The sequence below is a fragment of the Chiloscyllium punctatum genome, chromosome 19 (assembly GCF_047496795.1).
Source record: "Chiloscyllium punctatum isolate Juve2018m chromosome 19, sChiPun1.3, whole genome shotgun sequence".
In the NCBI taxonomy this organism is placed as follows: domain Eukaryota; kingdom Metazoa; phylum Chordata; class Chondrichthyes; order Orectolobiformes; family Hemiscylliidae; genus Chiloscyllium; species Chiloscyllium punctatum.
The window spans coordinates 44,563,620-44,575,194 of NC_092757.1; the positions used below are offsets into that span (position 1 = coordinate 44,563,620).

Genomic DNA, 11,575 nt, shown 5'->3' on the forward strand with positions numbered 1-11,575 from the left:
GTCCGTGTGAGACATAACTGGTTACATCCTGCCAATTGACTACCTACCCAATATCTCTACTTTCTGTCACCTGCCACTCAAACAATCTCCGAGCCCTGTCAGGAATTTGCCCTCAATTCTCTTGGCTTTTACCTACTTAAGTGGACTTTGTCAAATGCTTTCTGGAAGTCCATGTAAACAACATCTATGGACATTATTCCCTGACAGCTACCTTCGTCCCCTCTTCAAACCCTCTGCAATGAATTTATCAGGCACGACCTACCTGTCATGTGGCTCTCCCTGGTTAACTCAACAATTTGAGGTGCTCACTTATCCCAGCCTTGATTATAGACTCCAACAAATTCCCTGCCATAGGTGCTAAGCTCCATGCTCTGCAATTCCCGAGTTTTCCGGGTTCTCCTCTCTTAAAAAGCGCGACTGACACGTGCAACAATCCAATCCGGAAGGACGACTCCTGGATCTCGGGAATTCTGAACGATTACAGTTCGGGCTTCTATGAGGCGCTTGTCGATTTGTTTTAACACCCACTGATGGAACCCGCCTAATCCCAGGCATTTGTCACCCTTTGATTCCAGTCATTTCCTCATTATCGATGTTTTATTCACCTTCATTTTATTCGGTTGCTTTTCCCGATCCACTTTTCATTTCACCGGGACTTCTGGCAAGCTATCCTCCTTTTCTCCTGAAAATACCGAGGTAAGGGGAATGATGGAACATCTCGACCATTTACAATGTCCCCACCTTCTCCTGACCACCCGCTTTCCCTTTAGGGCAGCGGAACATTTCTTCTCGATTTTGATGTCCCTGGAAAGATTCCGATCAAAATTCCTTTTGGGAGCTCTTTTACACTGCTTTGTGTCTTTCCTGCTCTCTGGATCTTTCCCAATCAGCAGGATCTATGCTGATATTTTTGTCCATGACTGTTTTCTTCTGTGAAGCAGAGCTTTCCCTCTCAGGGGTATCAACTGGTTTCCTATTGTCTTCAATGTTTCTTTAAACATCCTCCCGTCATCTTCAGTTCTTTTAGCCATCAGCAGATTTTCCAACCTTATTGTGGACGGTCTCTGTCTCATCGCGGTCAAGGCGGCTTTACCGAACTCTCCAACTCCAGCAGCATAGAACATAGAACAACACAGCACAGAACAGGCCCTTCGGCCCATGATGTTGTGCCGAACATTTGTCCTAGCTTAAGCACCTATCCAATTGCTGCTTAAAGGTCACAAATGATTCTGACTCTGCCACTCCCACAGGCAGCGCATTCCATGCCCCCACCACTCACTGGGTAAAGAACCTACCCCTGACATCCCCCCTATACCTTCCACCCTTCACCTTAAATATATGTCCCCTTGTAACACTCTGTTGTACCTGGGGGAAAAGTCTCTGACTGTCTACTCTATCTATTCCTCTGATCATCGTATAACCCTCTATCAAGTCACCCCTCATCCTTCGCCGTTCCAATGAGAAAAGGCCTAGCACTCTCAACCTATCCTCGTACGACCTATTCTCCATTCCAGGCAACATCCTGGTAAGTCTTCTCTGCACTCTCTCCAAAGCTTCCACATCTTTCCTAAAGTGTGGCAACCAGAACTGCACACAGTACTCCAAATGTGGCCTAACCAAGGTCCTGTACAGCTGCAACATCACTTCACGACTCTTGAACTCACTCCCTCTGCTAATGAACGCTAATACACCATAGGCCTTCTTACAAGCTCTATCCACCTGATTGGCAACTTTCAAAGATCTATGAACATAGACCCCAAGATCCCTCTGTTCCTCCACCTTACTAAGAACCCTACCGTTAACCCTATATGCCGCATTCTTATTTGTCCTTCCAAAATGGACAACCTCACACTTGACAGGGTTGAACTCCATCTGCCACTCCTCAGCCCAGCTCTGCATCATATCTAAGTCCCTTTGCAGTCGACAACAGCCCTCCTCACTATCCACAACTCCACCAATCTTTGTATCATCTGCAAATTTATTGACCTACCGTTCGACTCCCTCTTCCAAGTCATTAATAAAAATTACAAACAGCAGAGGACCCAGAACTGATCCCCGCGGAACTCCACTTGTAACTAGGCTCCAGGCTGAATATTTACCATCTACCACCACTCTCTGACTTTGACTTGTTAGCCAGTTCTCTATCCAACTGGTCAAATTTCCCTATATCATGCCTCCTGACTTTCCGCATAAGCCTACCATGGGGAACATTATCAAATGCTTTACTAAAATCCATGTACACTACATCCACTGCTCTACCCTCATCCACATGCTTGGTCACCTCCTCAAGACCTACCCTTCACAAATCCGTGCTGGCTGTCCCTAATCAAGCAGTGTCTTTCCAGATACTCATAAATCCTATCCTTCAGTACCCTTTCCATTACTTTGCCTAGCACTGAAGTAAGCCTAATTGGCCTATAATTCCCAGGGTTATCTCTATTCCCTTTTTTGAACAAGGGCACAACATTCACCACTCTCCAGTTCCCTGGTACCACCCCCGTTGACAGCGAAGACGAAAAGATCATTGCCAACAGCTCTGCAATATCCTCTCTTGCTTCCCACATAATCCTAGGATATATCCCGTCAGGCCCGGGGACTTGTCTATCCTGAAGTTGTTCAAAACGCCCAACACATCTTCCTTCCTAACAAGTATCTCTTCTAGCTTACCAGTCAATTTCACACTCTCCTCTTCAACAATAAGGTCCCTCTCGTTTGTAAATACTGAAGAAAAGTCCTCATTCAAGACCTCTCGTATCTCTTCCGACTCAATACACAGTCTCCCACTACTGTCCTTGATCGGACCTACCCTCGTTCTCGCCATTCTCATGTTTCTCACATACGCATAAAAGGCCTTGGGGTTATCCTTGATCCTACCCGCCAAAGACTTTTCATGCCCTCTCTTGGCTCTCCTAATCCCTTTCTTCAGCTCCCGCCTGGCTATCCTGTATCCTTCCAACGCTCTCTGAACCTCGTTTCCTCAACCTTATGTAAGCCTCCTTCTTCCTCCTTACAAGACATTCAACCTCCCTCGTCAACCAAGGATCCCTCACACGACCATCTCTTTCCTGCCTGACAGGTACATACATATCAAGGACATGTCATATCTGTTCCTTAAAAAAGTTCCACATTTCCACGACATCCTTCCCTAACATCCTATGCCCACAACTTATGCTCCTCAGATCCTGTCTTACAACATCGTATTTACCCTTCCCCCAGTTGTAAAACCTACCCTGTTGCACGCACCTATCTCTCTCCATAACCAAGGTGAAAGTCACAGAATTGTGGTCACCATCACCAAAATGTTCACCCACTAACAAGCCCATCACTTGTCCCGGTTCGTTACCGAATACAGCAGATACATGCTTTGTGCTTTCAAACACTGCCTTGAACTTGATCGTGCTATCATCGCTCTATGATAAGTGGCCACGCACAACTAGCTCACTCATTAATTCCAAGTCATTACTCATTAATAAACCCAATACTGCTTGTCCACATGAAGCATATAGGACATAATGCAGTGAGAAACAGTACCGGCAATACACCAGACATGCACTACCTTTCTGACAAATGCTTGACTACCTCTAAATCTGTGTTCACGTTAAAATCCCTCATGAGTAGCACTCTGGCTTTGTTCCATATTGGGTGCTGCCTGAACTGCTGTGCTCTTCCAGCACCACTAATCCAGTATTTGGTTTTCAGCATCTGCAGTCATTGTTTTTACTTTGTTACATATTGCCGAGTTTTGTGCATTTTTACCATCCAGGACTTCAGAGCTGCTACCAGGCGGTCTGTACATAACACCTATTACAATTTTAGGATTTTGACTATTCCTCAGTTCCACCCACACGGTCTCCACTGAATGCGTTTCCTTCATTATGTCCTCCCTCATCATTGACAGAATTTTGTTTCTCATCATGGAGGCTACTCCACCACCTCTGCCATTTTCCATATCCGTCCTATACCACTATCCTATAACTTCGGTCTTCACAATTATCCTTCTGGAGACCACCTTTTGCTTTGCTCAATCTGCAGCACACTCTCCGCGGTCAATATCTCACACCAGAGAGCTCCACCATTCAAACTGATGACCATCGATCCACCTCAACTGCACCTCCCTTTCAGAATTCCCTGAGATATCAAAACCCCATACACTGACACTGAAGTATCCCCAACAGTAGAACCCACACCACACTCTGGAGAATATCATTCTAAAGATTAACAACACAATAACTGTCAAAAGTTCACCTCATCTCAGTCTCAAATTATAGGAAATACAGTCTGAAAATCCAAGTCATGGGAACCTATTGCTTCTGCCTTTATCCACCCGACTGTTAATGAACACAACATTCTCTTGCATTTAGTCCAACAGGAGTTCCCATTCCTCAAAGCATCTTGACAGTGTCTTCAAATGGTATGATTATCTTAGTGCACGGTTAAGATTTCCAAAGTAATATCCTTACTCACTAACGTCCTTCTGTCATCCTTAAATGTCAGGGGCTACTCCTCTTTCCAAATCCCACCTTACTATTGCTAATAGTCTGCACTCTGGAAATGTTATTTCTCTACCTTGGTCAACTTGTAACTAAGGCACAGTGATGTCAATTAGATCGAAATATTCATCACCATTTGTGCCATTATTAGGCCGATCTGTTTGTGAAGGCTTCGGCTGTTAGAGAATAAGCCTTGATTTTTGTACCTGGCATTTTAAATACTCACTCTTTACACTTATCTTATTATTTGCTGCTGATGTGTAATAATAATCATGACAATGATTGAACTTGCTGTGTTTGCTGACCCATTCTTCCTGCCGTAACCATATCGATCCACCGTTGTATGAACACGACCGGTGAGTGCAGATATTGTAAAACACCCTTCACCTGACAAGCCCTCACCACAACGTTGTTGCTTTCAGACCCTATCCACACCACTAGTTAGACGATTGTTAGAAAACAGGGGAACGCTGACAGCGATCAGGGAAGTGTGATCATCGAAAGTGAGGCATCACTTAATAAAAACCACGGTTTGTGCTCTTCAATAAAATACTTGCTGCTTTGGTGTTCCTGGTGCGTTTGCTCCAATCTCAAGCAGTAATGATGTGTTTGTGTATTGGGGGAAGAAGCTGAACAATGAAATTGGGCAAGAAAAAGTGAGACCGAGAGACTGAGTGAGTAGTTAAAAGGACGTTGCTTGATGAATGGGAGTGTGAGAGTGCGAAGCTGTGAGCAACCTCTGGTGGCTGCAAAAGCCTACTGCACCTGGTATTCCCAGGCGGTCTCCCATCCAAATACTAACCAGGCCTGAGTCTGCTTAGCTTCCGAGATCAGACGAGATCGGGCGTTTTCAGACTAGTATGGCCGTAGGCACAGACTGCTTCCATTTCTGCTTCCTTAAAGGCACACACTGCTGCATTTACAACAACATTTTGCCATTCAATCATACTGCACCAAAACATTTCTTTTTCCTTTGCCTTTCTATTCTCCCATCTCCATCTTCAGTTCCTCTACTTCACCCTAGACACACACACACACACGTTTATTACACAACAGGATCAACTCTTTCACACTCACTCCACTCCATTTCATTACATGCCCATCCAAACTGCTTCACAAATAAACTCCTTTCCAAATTATAACCACAGCAACATACACACACCACAACGCTGTTTAGCCCCTACAACCTCTGCCTCCATTCAAACATCATGGCTCAGCTCTTGCCCAACTTCATGTACAAGCCTCTGGCCCTTCGTACTTTGAGAAACAAAGCTCACACACCTCAATAATTGCAGTCTGAGACAAAATCTGAATCAGCAGTGTCCTTTCTTTTACACTTGCAAGTGGGTGAGATGTCCAGTGCCTATAAGGTAGAGGACATACACACCAAGTTCAATTCATATAAATATTATGTATGATTTGATGTCTTTTGTTTTACATTGCTCCTCCCCTGCTTACATCTTCCACTTCCCTAAGACCGACCCCCATTACCCCTGTGTATCTCTTGCCTTATCCGGCCTTGTCTGTGACAAAATGCTTATTCCTGGCCTCACAAGCCTGTTTGACCTCATCCTGCTGTAGGTCATTGTTAGGCATATTCTTTCTTCATCATTATCTACCCCCTTCATCTGTGCCTTTCCCGAGGCTGTTCCGATCCCTTTGACCCTTTTAATTGGGGTTTGTTCCTGTGTTTTTGTAAAAGTGGGAAGCAGATGTTTATACCTACTGTTTGTACAGGCGTATCTAGCTTAACTTCATCCCCTCACAACATCTTATCTATTTGCCCGTAATGTCTACCATTGTTTTACTGGCATGTCTCATTCTAACATACAATTTTAGATAATACAAAAACAATTATATATTTCCTCCACATCGTTTCCATTCTTGTTGACTCAGCTCGTAGCTAAAACAATTACACACTGGTGTGAGTTCATTTTACTTTGTAAAATGGAATTGCAGAATTGCAGAAGTAACATTAATTTACCTATATCCCACAATTTCCCCCTTTTCTTTAATTACCATTTGTTATCTTCTGCATTTTTCTTTTAGGGGCACCTGTTTCATCAAGGCTGTTTCAATCAGTCTTTGGGTAGGCCCTCGTATACAGGGTATGATAAAACAGCCAATGGCCACCAATACCCCGACTACTACTATCAGGGAAGGAAGGATAGAAACCACCATCCCCTTCTACCTTCCAATCCAGGACTCGAGCCATCCTGTGAGAGATGTGTCTACTCCTGGATTCTCAGCCAATTCCTCTGCTAAGGTAGTCAATCCTCTTAAGGCCCGAGTAATTGAACCATCAGGTGCAGTGTTATTAGGAATAAAGGTACAACAACTTCCTCCTAACATCACACACACACACACACCCTTTTTCTGCTAAAACCCTATCAAGGGCCATTCTATTTTCCCATACCATCCTACTTGTCGCATCAAGCTGGTCTGATATTCCTTTAACCGCATCTCTTGTATAATTTATAAATCGCTGTTGATTATAGAAAATGTAATTTATCCAATCTACATTTTTATTAATAGTTACCCACCAGAAGAGAGCTGACTCAAAGCCTGCTGCAATCTGGTTACGACCCTTGGATTCATCAGGTACCCCCCTAGGGACTCCTACCGAAACGAGATAAATCCTGTCATCGAAAGAAGTGTCTAACAGTAATCTCTTACCCCTTCCCTTTTTCCCCCCTATCTTTTCCTTCTCAAATGCCAGGGTAAATGGAATTGCCAATTGTACAATTGCACATATCCCTCTCCAATCTGGAGATAGGATGGGTCTCAATATTTTGCCTCCACAGTCCCACCACAGATCCGCTCGGGGAACCTTTAGTGCTGAGTAGTTCCTTCCCTTCTCCGTTTCGGTAACATTCTTAATCTCTGTACATAATTTCAGCTCACCCAAATCATTCGACCGACTTGTACCTCGTCTACACACACGCGAGGTGTGATTTCCAACTGCGGCAGAAAACAGGGGGGGAACTTTTGCATCTTTCTTCTCCAAGGGAGTGAACATCAGAGATAGGGAGGTACAATTCCTATCATTCCATGCAGTCTCATCCTGATACAGGGCTATCATACATTTCATGCCCTTCCTGTCCCCCTTCCACCCGAGCGGAAAGGGAACCACCTGGGCCACTGGCCGACCGGAGGCACATGCAGAGCAATTGCTTTTGTTCAGACTTTTCACAGTATACTTGACCCATTCAACCCAGGCATTTGGATCCCCGTACCCAGTTTCTATTTCAATGGTCTGTTTCAAGTCCTTTACCTCCATAAATTTTACTACTTTAGGATCATCGGGAGGGGTGAAAGATTGTATCTTCTTACCCAGTAGTTGTACCTGTTCTCCCTGTCCTACGCTAATTCGAAAACAATAGCCCAAGAAATCCTTCCCATTTGCTTTCAATTCTATCCCAAACGTTTCATTTCATTGTATCTCATAGGTGCCCCCCCCCAGGATTGTTTCGTGCCATGTGGTTTTCCTTATCGTTAGGTATATTGGGTTACACTTTTTATCAGGACAATCACGAGCTGGTCGGTAGGGGGCCCGTTGTACTGTGACGAGACCATTATACCAAGTACCGTCCCCAAGGCCATCCCCATAGGACTTTAGATGTATCTCAGAGCTGCGGTACTGTCTCTGATTATCTACATCCCCACAATTTACTAAGCTGCATACATCAGCGTCTATTACTTGTGGATTATCAGATTCAGGAACCGTTAATAATACATATGAAATTGATATTTGACGAAATCCCAATACTAAAAGGGCTAGCATCATAATTCTAGCAGCATCCCCAGTATTCTAAACATCATGCTGAAGCACAAAAAAAGACTTAATATACAATCCTACAGAAATAATCCCGCGCTCGCGTCGCCACTGTATAATTAGTTACTCAAAGTCTCTTTAGTCTGAGTTTCAGCGGATCTTGCATTGATTCGGCTGTCCAGACTTCTTCCTCAACTGGAGATTCCACTGGCCCTTTGATCCGAGTGTAGCGAGTCCAGCCTTTCCCCACCGTCCTTATTGCCGTTTCGGTCGTCAAAAGAGCCTGGTACGGCCCTTCCCAGTCCGGCTGTAATTTAGTCTCTGTCCATGATTTTCCTAAGATTCAATCGCCCGGCTGGATGGGATGAACTGTGAATTCAAGGGGTGGAGTCTGTGCCAATAAACCCTGTTTCCTGAGGAAAGACAAAGAGGAGGACAAGCCCAGTATATACTTCTTTAAGAACAACTCTTTAGTTTCGGGAATTGGCAATTCTCCATTCGTTCCCAAGTAAGGTAATCCAAATAAGATTTCATAGGGGGATAGTCCCAAGTCTTTCCTTGGGGCTGTTCGTACTCACAAGAGAGCTATAGGTCAACATTTGGTCCAAGGGAGTCTGGTTTCTATTATCAATTTAGAGAGCTGTCGTTTGAGTGTTTGGTTCATTCTCTCAACCCTTCCCGATGATGGCAGGTGCCACGGAGTATGGAACTCCCAGGAAATTCCCAACCCTTTCATTACCTCTAAAGTGTTACAGGGGGTAAAGTGAGTTCCTTGGTCGGAATCAATATGGTTCACGAGCCCATATCAGGGAATTATGTGCTCCAATATTGTTTTCGACACTCCACTCACAGTGGCGGTAGCTCAGGGGTATGCCTCAACCCAACCAGATGGATGATCTACTATGACTAGCATATATTTTAGTCTCCCTACCCTGGGGAGTTCAGTATAATCTACTTGTATACTCTGGAAAGGTCTCAATCCTGGGTCTCTTCCTCCCGGGGTCTGTTTTCTCAAGACTTTCTTATTTACCTTTCTGCATATTATACATCCCTCACATATTTGTTTAGCAATTGTATATATTCCTTTACATCCATATTCCCTAAGAACTAAATCACACATTGCTTGTACTCCCCAATGGCTGCCTTGGTGTAGGACAGCCATAATCTCTCGCATCATCTTTTTGTTTAACATTTCCCTTCCATCAGGTAACCTCCAATGCCCGTCTGCTGTTTTTACAGCCCCTAAATCTCTCAATTCATTTTCTTCGCTTTCAGTAAATATAGGAGCTTCCCTAGGACTTGGGACAGTAGGTACTAGGGAATGGATCACCACTTCTTGTGGGTTCAGGGCTGCTTCCTTAGCCACTTCATCGGCTAATCTATTTCCCCCAACTTCTAGTTCATTTCCTTTCTGATGACCATTTACATGCACTCCTGCTATTTCTCAGGGAAGTAATAGGGACTCCAAGACTCGTTTAATCAATTCTTCATGTACTAATTCTTTCCCTCGGCTATTGATCAGCCGTCATTCCTGCCGTATCTTGCCGAAAGTGTGCACAACACCAAATGCATATTTAGAGTCAATGTATACTGTTCCCTCTTTATTCTCCAATGCCCTAAGGGCTCTTTCCAATGCATAGAGTTCACAAGTCTGAGCTGACCACCCATTTGGCAACCGTCCTGCCTGCACCACACCACTGTTTGTCCCAACTACGACTGCATAACCATTATGTCTTTTCCCTTCAGTCACCCGGGATGATCCGTCTATAAAAAGGTCTAGCCCCTGCATGAAGTGGAACATCTCTCAGGTCCATGCGGACCTTAGTTTGGTATTGTATAATGTCAAGGCAGTCGTGCCCTGGATTCTGAGGAGAGTCTCCTTCCCCTTTCCAATGAAAGGCAGCTGAATTTAAACAATTGTCAGTGACCAACACTAGATCATCCTTTTCTATTAATATTGCCTCGTATTTCAGAATCCGCGAGTCTGTCAACCATCGCCCAGCTTTTTGGTTTAGGATTGTTCTCACTTGGTGTGGGGTGCTTACTATTAGGGCTCCCCCAAATGTAATCTTTCTGCTTTCCTCCACCAACAGTGCAGTGGCAGCCACAGTCTGCACACACTCAGGCCACTCCCGGGATACTGGATCCAGTAGCTTCGAAAGATATGCTACTGGTTGTCTCATTCCTCCCCACCTCTGGGTCAATACTCCCAAAGCCGCTCCCTTATCCACGGTAGCAAAGAGGTGGAAAGGTTTATCTAGAGAAGGTAAGGCTAACACGGGGGCATGGGTCAGATCTCTTTTGAGTTTCTCAACTAGTTCTTTTTCCTCATCATCCCAACGTAGACATTTTGGTTCCCCCTCTAATAGTTTGAGATATAATTTCTTAGTCTTCTGTGCATAGGAATCAATCCACAATCTGCAATAACCTGTTAGACCCAAACATTTGCGTAACTCCCGTTTAGTCCTGGGCAGTGACATCCCCACTATTCCCTCTATCCGTTCTGGGCTTATCTTTCCCTTTCCATCACTAACTAAATGTCCCAAGTATTTCACTTCTTGCTCCACATATAGTAGTTTGTTTTTAGATACTCGCAGTCCCTGCTGACCCAGGAAATTCAATAATTTGTTAGTGGCTTCTACTACTCTTTCTCTTCTTTTTCCTGTTACTAAAAGGTCGTCTACATACTGCAACAGGGTAGTTCCCTTGGGGCTGCTAAATTTCTCCAATATTTGTTCTCACATCTGTCCAAATAAATTCGGGGATTCTGTAAACCCCTGGGGAAGCCCAGTACACCGGTATTGCTGTTGCTGTCCTGTCTTAGGGTCTTCCCATTCAAAGGCAAACAAATTCCTACCTTCCTCTGCCAAGGGACAAGCCCAAAAGGCATCCTTTAAATCTATCACACTAAACCATTTGTGGTCATGAGGGATCTCACTTAATAAGGTATAGGGGTTTGGTACCACTGGGTGCCTGATCTGTACTATTCGATTTAATGTTCTCAAATCCTGCCCCAATCGATAAGTTCCATCGGATTTCCGCACTGGTAGGATTGGGGTATTATAAGGAGACATACATGGCTCCAACAGTCCATCTCTAATCAATCCTTCAATTACTGGCTGCAGTCCTCGTTTACCTTCTGTGGAAATGGGATATTGTCGCTCACAGACAACGTCCCCTTTTCCTTTTTTTAAAAATTTACTTCAAGGGGAGGGATCTGTAGTTTTCCACGATTCCCTTCTCTAGCCCATACAATAGGGTCTATCTCTCTCTCCACATCCTTTGTCAACATTGCCTTTCTACAACTAAT

At 44.4% G+C, this 11,575-nt stretch overlaps 1 non-coding gene across 1 annotated transcript; it reads right to left on the minus strand.

The window, feature by feature from the left end:
• Positions 1-5,243: 5,243 nt before the first annotated feature.
• Positions 5,244-5,362, minus strand: LOC140491746 (5S ribosomal RNA). Its single transcript, XR_011963417.1, has one exon. It is a non-coding gene; the product is annotated as a 5S ribosomal RNA (ribosomal RNA).
• Between the last annotated feature and the right edge of the window lie 6,213 nt (positions 5,363-11,575).